This window comes from Crocuta crocuta, unplaced genomic scaffold, assembly GCF_008692635.1.
Source record: "Crocuta crocuta isolate KB4526 unplaced genomic scaffold, BGI_CrCroc_1.0 scaffold133, whole genome shotgun sequence".
Taxonomy (NCBI): domain Eukaryota; kingdom Metazoa; phylum Chordata; class Mammalia; order Carnivora; family Hyaenidae; genus Crocuta; species Crocuta crocuta.
Window position 1 is genome coordinate 4014072 of NW_027529438.1, and position 9480 is coordinate 4023551.

The window sequence follows — 9480 nt, forward strand, 5'->3', positions numbered from 1 at the left end:
CACGCCTGTGGGCTCCTGGGTGCCCTTGGAGTCTGTTTACTCATTTCAAAATTGAGTACTTGATATTTGCCAAAATACAGGACCTGAGTGCTTTCACGAAGGTTTTGTCATTTCATCCTTAGACTAGCTCAATGGAGTATACAGTATTCATTTTAGCAACGCAAACCTTTGCTGGATGACTGCCAGATATAAGGGCTCTGCTTTAAGGAGCTGATAGAATCCAGCTTATGGTTGTAGATTATGCCATTTATACTCTATTTTGATAAATATTTACCAACCACTTGCTTATGTTTGATTCTCTGTACTAATGGAGTATAGAAGAAACACGAGATTCATTTATTCAACAAATATATCAGTGCCTAATACATGTCAAGTATTATTCTAGATGCTGGGGATGCAGCAGTGAGCAAAAAAAAGTTCCTGAACTCATTAAACACATATGCCCGTTGGTGACATGTTCCAAGAAGGAAAATGAAACAGTGTAATTAGGAAGTCTCTCTGATGAGTGACATTCAAGAAGAAGTTTGAAAGACATATGTAAACAAGCCATGTGAATGTGTGGGGGAAGAGCCTTCTCGGCAGATGAAATGTGAGGTGGAAAGTCCCTGAGGCAAGTTTTGTGCCTGCCAAGTTCATGGAAGAGTAAGGAAACCAGCATGGCTGGAGCCGAGTGAATGAGGGAGAGCGTGTAAGAAATGAAGCTGGGTCGGGAGCCAGAATAGGAATGTCTGTGGACCAGAGCAAAGGCTTTGGATTTTGTTTTTCAGTTGATGGAAAGGCATTACAAAGTTCGGGGCAGAGGGAAACATGGTCTGATAGGTTTTTAAAGAATCACTTTGCTGCTCGGAGAACAGACGCTATAGAAAGGCAAGAGAAAACCAGGGCAAAGAATTATGAGGATGACAAGCCCGTGAGTGGTATAAGCCAGATCATGGAGGTGATGGGAAGTATTCAGACTTGAGACAATTTTCATGGTAGGATAAATGGGACTTTTTGATGGATGTGTGTGTAAAGATAGTTCTTTCAAAGAGCTCTGCTTTAAGAGCAGCAGAGAAATTTGACAGAAGGTGGGGAAGAATGTGGATGGGAGAGTGTTTTGGTAAGATGGGGATGAGTTAGTTGAGAAGGAAAATTTGATAATGCAGAAGAGGGCTAGTCACTAGAGTGGTGCTTTGTTTTTTATTTCTAGGAGAGAGAGAGAGAGAGACAGCGTGAGCAGGGGAGGGTCAGAGAGAGAGGGAGTGACAGACTCTGAAACAGGCTCCAGGCTCTGAGCTGGCAGTCAGCACAGAGCCCAACCCGGGGCTTGAACCTACGAACCGCGAGATCATGACCTAAGCGAAAGTCGGACGCTTAACCGACTAAGCCACCCAGGCGCCCCTAGAGTGGTGCTTTGAACAGGCAAAAGGAAATGGATCTAGGACACAAGTAGAGGGGTTGGCCTCAGAGATGTAGAGGGTCCATCCTAATACAGGAATGAAGGCAAAGAATATGGGCATGGGTGCAAGCAAGATGGTACATGTAATGAAACTGTATGAAAGTTCTCTTCTGATTGCTTCTATTTTCTCAGTTAAACAAGAGGCACAATTGTCAGCTAGGAGTGAGGAAGAGGAAGAGGGGGGCCAGGAAGTATGAAAGGTTTGAGGAGAAAGGAGAATGAGTGACATAATCGTATAAGAAAGTTAAGAGAGTGAATGGTGAGATGTGGTAGGGTCACCAGGCAGCACTAAGGGCCCACTTGAGGTTAATGGACTTAACGTGATTTGAAGTGAAACCAATTCAGATATTGTCCCCAACTTCCAGGCTGAGTGAAGAGATCAAAACAAGTACCCAAACAATATTTACTGAGAATTGCTTATGTGCCAAACATTATCTCATTGGATCCTCTGAAATTTCTGAAGTGTCATTACGATTTCGTAGTTGAGGAAACAGGCTTAGAGATGTTAAAGATCATGTCCAAGGTCAAGCCACACTGCTAGAAAACAGTGGAACCGGCTTTGGGACCCAGGGCAACGGACTCCACATTCAACCATCAGGCTCTGCGATTTCCACAGGACGGAATATTGTGGCATGCTGGCCAAAATATGCCAATATGCTAACAATTACCGAATCTAGGTGAAAAGCACATAGATGCACACTGAACTGTCCTTTCAACTCTGATAAATTTTTCTAATAAAAAGATAGGGGGAAATAAGAAAATAATAATTTACAGTAAAACAAAAATTATTAAGACATTTTTTAAAAGTACATTGTAGGGGTGCCTGGATGGCTCAGTCGGTTAAGTGTCAGACTTCAGCTCAGGTCATGATATCACAGTTCGTGGGTTCAAGCCCCGCGTCAGGCTCTGTGCTGAATGCTTGCTCAGAGCCTGGAGCCTGTTTCAGATTCTGTGTCTCCTTCTCTCTCCCCCTCCCCTGCTTGCACTCTGTCTCACTCTGTCTCTCAAAATTAAATAACTATAAAAAAATTTTTTTAAATAAATAAAAGTACATTGTAAACTAATATGGTCCAATTTTTGTAAAAGATATAGAGTACATGTATATATATATGTTTGTGTATGTGTGTGTACACACATATATATACATATATACACATTTCAATTTAAAAATCTGGAAGAGGAGTGCCTGGCTGGCTCAGTCAGAAGAGCACACAACTCTTAATCTCAGAGTCAGGAGTTCGAGCCCCATGTTGGGTGTAGAGATTACTTAAAAATAAAATCTTGGGGCACCTGGGTGGCTCAGTCAGTTAAGCACCCAACATTGGCTCAGGTCACGGTCTGATCGTTCATGGGTTCGAGCCCTGCATCGGGCTCTGTGCTGACAGCTCAGAGCCTGGAGCTTGCTTTAGATTCTGTGTCTCCCTCTCTCTCTACCCCTCCCCCCCCCACACTCTGTGTCTCTCTCTCAAAAAATGAATAAACATTTAAAAAATGTTTTTAATAATAATAATAATCATAAAAATCTGGAAGGACATTGACAAAAGCGTTCCTGAAACTCTGGAATTTCTGCTAGTTCCCCTTTTGTTTTGTTTTAAGTTCATTTATTTATTTTGAGAGAGAGAGAGAGAGAGCATGAGCAGAGAAGGGGCAGAAAGAGAGGGAGAGAGTCCCAAGCAGGCTCAGTGCTGTCAACATGGAGGCAAGCACAGGGCTTGAATCCACAAACTGTGAGATCATGACCTGAGCCGAAATCAAGGGTCAGACACTTAACCCTGAACCACCCAGGGGCCCCTGATTTGTTTTTTTAAGTAAGCTCCAGGTCCAACATGGCACTTGAACTCAACTCACGACCCTGAAGTTAAGAGTCATGTGCTCTACTGATTGAGCCAGCCAGGCACTCCTTTGCTAGTCGCCCTTTGACCAAAAGAAAGGGTCCATGAAAAGAATGTTGTTCCTGAGATTCTTGGGGGGCCAGTCGGTCATTGCTTTCCCTCCTCATGATCTTCCGGTGGTCAAATTTATTTATTTATTTATTTATTTATTTTGCACATGATCAATATAATGGCCCGGTAGTCAGCTACATGACACGTTCCNCCATGATCTTCCGGTGGTCAAATTTATTTATTTATTTATTTATTTTGCACATGATCAATATAATGGCCCGGTAGTCAGCTACATGACACGTTCCACTCTAGTACACCGTCATCACGAGTGGTTCGTCTACACTGCAAAAGCAGGGCAGTGATGGGGAATAGAACAGTCGATAGTCCAGGCAAGAAGGCCGTGGGTCCAGAGGCAAATTCTGTAGCCCGTGATCTCCCACTTCAAATCCTACTTTCTCGATTGCCAGCAAATCCCTGACTCTGCTCCTTGCTTTAACTGCTATCCCTCTGTCTGACTCTAAGCCTGTTCCCTTAATCCACCAATTCTTTTCTCTCGCCCTGGCCCCTCCCCTTTGGAGGAAAATCACTACCCACTTCTAAATATCTCCCTTCAGATGGCTATCTCTTCCTCTACTTTGCTTCTCAGATCGGCTAATCTTGAGCTTCCTCTGAGCAGGAATATGTGTCAGGACAGACCCGCACACCAGCCCCCGCTTCCCCTCTGCCCTGCCAGCCTGTCTCCCGTCCTGAGTCTCTCCTGCGATTACTGACCCTGGAACGGAGCCATGGCTCAGCTGCCGTCTGGTCTTCCAGGGGTTCCCAGCCCCGTTTGGCTTCAATTTATGAGGGGTCGCTGGGGAGACCAGCGAAGGGGGCTTGCTGTAGGGAGGAGAAAGCCCCCATTACTCACAATGCCCCCTTGAAATCTCCCTCGTACCTTCTGCTGAGAAGTAGCATGCGGAGTCTTCTCCCTCCTGCCCCTCCTCCCTCGGCCCTTTCCAGCCAGTTCTCAAAATAGCCGCTCTGAACACTGGATTTCTAGATTTAGTCTTTGGTGGTTTGCTGAGGTTGGGGGTGGGGGCAGTTAGCTCACAGGTTGTCAGCTCCCACACTCTATACAGTACTCAGTCCTTGACTGGTCCTTGGTCTCTGCCCCAGCTCTCTTGTTTGTTTTCCAGAAACTCAGCAATTTTAGATGAATCAATGTGCCCTGGTATATCACCTGCAAGGAAGCGGACTAATTGCGTTTCAGATAAACCAGGAAGGCATTGGAGTCCTCTCTGGGCGAACCAGAAACCACATGCTCTTTAAGAGTGTTTCTCACAAGAACTCACATCTGCAGAGGATCGAGGCTAACTCGCAAGAGCTGGGCTGGGTGAGCGATTCTCAGCCTCTCCCCGCCTCACGTCCCAGGGATGGATCACACACTCTCGGGTGCTCTTCTATTTCTTTCGATCCTGAGCTCTTCCGACCAGTAATAACAACAGTGAAACGGGTTAGTAAACCGTTCCTCTTCCTTACAGGACCCAGCAGGAGAACAAGAAGAAATCAAGGACTACAGCGTGCCGCCTCACCCTGCCTTATTAATCATCACATATGTCACAGCTACTCTGTGCCAGTCACTTTTCTACACGCTTAAGGCACATTGACACATTGGGTCTTATAACAGCCCTACAAGATGGTTAGTGTCTCTCTTCTCATTTTACAGGTAAGGAAACAGGCCAAGAGAGTAACTTGCCTACAGTCACACAGCTAAGTAGCAAAACCAGAATTTGAATCAAGACAGTCTGACTCCAGAGTCCCTGCTTTTGAACAGCATGCTATTCTATCTCTCCATCACTAGCCAAGGAAGGAAGGTAGGAAGGAAAATCCTAACCATTGTCACAGACAGCCATATTCAAGGGCCAGTCTCTTAATCCACAGTCTCTAGCACTTTCTTTCTTTTTTTTTTTTAAGTTTTAATGTTTTTATTTATTTCTGAGAGAGAGAGACAGAGACAGAGAGAGAGCAGGGGAGGGTCAGAGAGAGGAGACACAGAATCTGAAGCAGGCTCCAGGCTCTAAGCTAGCTGCTAGCACAGAGCCCGACGCGGGGCTCAAACCCATGAACCATGAGATCATGACCTGAACCGAAGTCAGACGCTTAACCGACTGAGCCACCCAGGCGCCCCTCTAGCACTTTCTTCATGTACACTCTACAGGGGACATAGGGAGCAGTGTCCTGTCCTCCCATTATGGGGAAATCCTTTTTTTTTTTTTTTAAGTTTATTTATTTTGAGGCAGGGAGGAGCAGAGAGAGAAAATCCCAAGCAGCTTCTGCACTGGCCAATATGGGGCTCGAATTCACGAAATGTGAGATCATGACCTGAGCCGAAATCGAGTTGGACGCTTAACCACTGAGCCACCCACGTGCCCCACCCCACCCCCTCCCAGCCCATTACGGGGAAACCTTACATATTATCACACAGCCTGACCCCGGTGCATGTGGGCGGACTCAGATTCCTGCTCTGCTAGTTGAGCCAACCCCCTGATTCTGGCTTTTATCTCGGCGTGTGCTCCGTGGGCCACCTGACACACACCAGCCCGACCTCTGGAAGATACAGCTACAACCTGATGTACATTCTTCACTCACAGTGAAGCCGTGAAGCTGACACTTCAGATTCTGGGAATTCCGTGTGCGGGACCATCCCACTGGTTTCCATTTCAAAGGACTCCCTCGCTCACATTCAATCTGTGATTCTCTGCTTCTAGGGCGCTTAGGGCTTGGTTCAGTTCAGCCTCCCTGCCCACACAGGACTAAATGTTTCTCACTTCTCAGCACACGCCAAACACTAATTAGCAACTGTGAGGCCCATCCACTCTTGCCTTTCCCCAGAGGCTCCTACCTTCCTTCCTTGCCTACCTTCCTGTATTTTCCTTTCCTCCTCCCCTCTGGGCCTGACGTACTCCAAAGTTCCATTCCATCATGTTGGCGGTAGCTGCCAAGTTCCCCATGAGTATATTCTTGTTACCTCTGTAGTTCAAAGCCTCACGTGAACTCTCCCTTCCCATGGGGAAGGAGGAAAAGGAGAGGCGAGGCCTGTTAGCCTAAGAGCTCTTTCTTCAGGCTCGGAGGCTGCAGAGAGAGTTCTGCAAGTAACAGCCTCGCTTTCCCGGTGAGCTGCCTCCTCCCAGGGCACCATCCGCATTCAAGTGAATCCCTGTTCTTCCATCCAGGTTCCACCCCTTTCTCCTTCTCAGGAGTCTTTACAATCAACTCTGTTGATTCCTCAATCTGAATTCTTTCTTCAACTTCCATTAGAGGGAAAAGCAGCAAGCCTAGGACCATGCCTTCAGCAACCCCAATACTCAAAGGTTAGGGGGATCTTTTCAACAAACATGAATATTGCAAACAAACAACAATCTCAATCTGTACCTTGCACCTCACACAAAAATTAGCTCAAAGTGCATACAAAGCCTAAAACTATAAAACTTCTAGAAGAAAATATAGGGGGGAAAAACTCTTTGTAACCTTGGGGTAGGCAAAAATTTCTTAGCTATACCAAAGATAAAATCCATAAGAGAGAAAAATTATAAATTGGACTTCAGCAAAAGTTAAGAACTGCTCTCTGAGGGGCGCCTCAGAGGCTCAGTCGGTTAAGCGTCCAACTGCAGCTCAGGTCATGATCTCACGGTTCGTGGGGTCAAGTCCCGCGTCAGGCTCTGTGCTGACAGCTGAGTCTGGAGCCTGCTTCGGATTCTGTCTCCCTCTATCTCTGCCCCTCGCTTGCTTGTGTTTTCTCTCTCTCTCTCTCAAAAATAAATAAAACATTCTTTAAAAGTAAGAACTGCTTTTTGAAAGATACTCCTAAGAGACTGAAGAGGCAAGCCACAGAGTGGAAGAAAATATCTGCAAATCACACATCTGACAAAGGACTTGTATCCCAGATACATAAACAACTTTCAAATCTCAGTAACATGAATACGATTTGTAAAAACGGGCAAGATATTTGGACACTTCGCCAAAGAAGATACATGGATGACAAATGAGTGCAGGAAAAGATATGACATCATTAGCCATTTGGGAAATTCAAATTAAAACCCCACTGAGATACCATTACACACCACTACTCTAGTGGGGTTTTTTTTTAATGACAACACGGTGCGCTAGCCAAGATCCAGAGTGTCTGGACCGCTCATATATTGTTGCTGGGAATGCGAAATGGCACGGCCACTTTGGTGGTTTCTCAGGTACCGTCACTGCTGACCCCTACAATCCCATTCTTACATATTTTGCCCAGTGAAATGAAAACCTCTACACACAAACCTGCAAGTGAATGTCTGTAACAGCTTGACTTGTCATCACCAAAAACTGGAAGCAACCCACACGTCCCTCACCTGAGGAAGGGATAAGCAAAGCGTGGTCCATCCGTGCGCTGCGATACTACTCAGCGTTAGAAGGAATAAACCACTGATACAACAGTACGGGTGATGGATGAACCTCAAATGTGTTATGCTCGGGGCACCTGGCTGGCTCAGTCCATAGAGCATGTGACTACTGATCTCACGGTCTTGTGCTCAAGCCCCACATTGGGCGTAGAGCTTACTTAAAAAAAAAAAAAAAAAAAAAAAAAAGCATTAGGCTAAGTGAAAGAAGCCAGTCCCCAAAATCTACATCTGTATAGTATGATTCCAATTAGACGACATTTCTCGTAAGGGCAAAACTATAGGGACAGCAGAAAGATAACCGCAGTGGCGGCTGAGGTCATGGGAGGCGTGGCAACAGAGGGAAAGGAGGGATCTGGGGATGTTGAAACTGATCTGTGTCTGGATTGTGGTAGTGGTTTCATGACCACATGTGTTTGTCAAGATTCACAGACCTACGCACATTGATAAGAGTACATTTCACTGCACAGAAATTATACGTTAATCTTTTCAGTGTGGAAAAAGGTTAAGGGGAGGTCAACAAGCTAGCAATGACTGAGAAGGAGCACTTAGAAAGGTAGGGTAGTAAGATGGACTGGGGGCAGGCTGCCTAGGGCCTCTCACGGCTCCCCTCTCTTCACAGCCGGGCTCTCTGAACACTTACTGTCTCCATCTCCTCACCTCCCACTCTCCAACCCATTCCAACCCCGCTGCTCCCCCTCCTACTCCACTGAACACCCCCCCCCCAACCTCACTTGGCTTGACCTCTTGAAGCATTTAAAACTCAATCATTTCACCTTTCATGATCCATATTCTTTCCCTGACTCCTGATTTTTCTCCTTTCTGGGCACTTCTGCCCAGTGTTTAAGTATTATAAGACTCTCAAGATTTAGAGCCAGACTCTGTTCTCTCTTCCTAGAGGATCGTATCAGGACCTTTGACATCAGTCATCATTTATACCAGCACCATCCAGGAGGATGGAGGTTGGCCGACTGCAGTCTCCCTGAGGAATCTGATCTGTAGCCTGTTTGTGTAAGTCAAATTTTACAGCCACACCCATCGTTTACACGTTATCTCTGGCTACTCACCACTGCACCAGCAGAGTTGAGTAGTTGCAACAGAAACCATGTGGTCCGCAGAGCCAAATACATTTAGTATCTGGCCCATTACAGAAAAAGTTTCTAATAGAACTGTAACAGATCTTTCTGCGGTGATAGAAACGTTTTATATCTGTGCTGTCTGAGATGTGGCATCCGTGTGGCTGTTGAATACTTATGTAGTATAGCCAGGGCCACTGAGGAATAAAATGTATCATTTTATTTCATTTTAATGCCTAAGTTAAGAGTTAGTTGTTAATTAAAGAATTAATAAGTTGAAGAGCGACATGTGGCTAGCGGCTACCATACTGAAGAGCACGGGGCGTCACTGCGGACTCAGATGCACATCTCTACCCCAGAACTCTCCTCTGTGTTTCCAAACACCTTCACCAGATGGTCCCCGGAAACCTCAAGCTCTATGCGCCTCAAACCAGACTCAGAATCCCGCTTACTCAACCTCTAGTCTTCTGCCAATATTGTCTATCACCTCCAGTCGCGCAGGCCAGAAACCTGGAAACTGCCCTCCCCAAGTGTCCTCCTTTCCTTCACACTGTGTGTCCGGTTCAGTATTAACTCTAACTTTATCTCCTAAAGATCTCTTATTCCCTGCGCTTCTGTCCACCGCTACCGCCCTAACGCAGTTGCTTTCTACGCGGGCC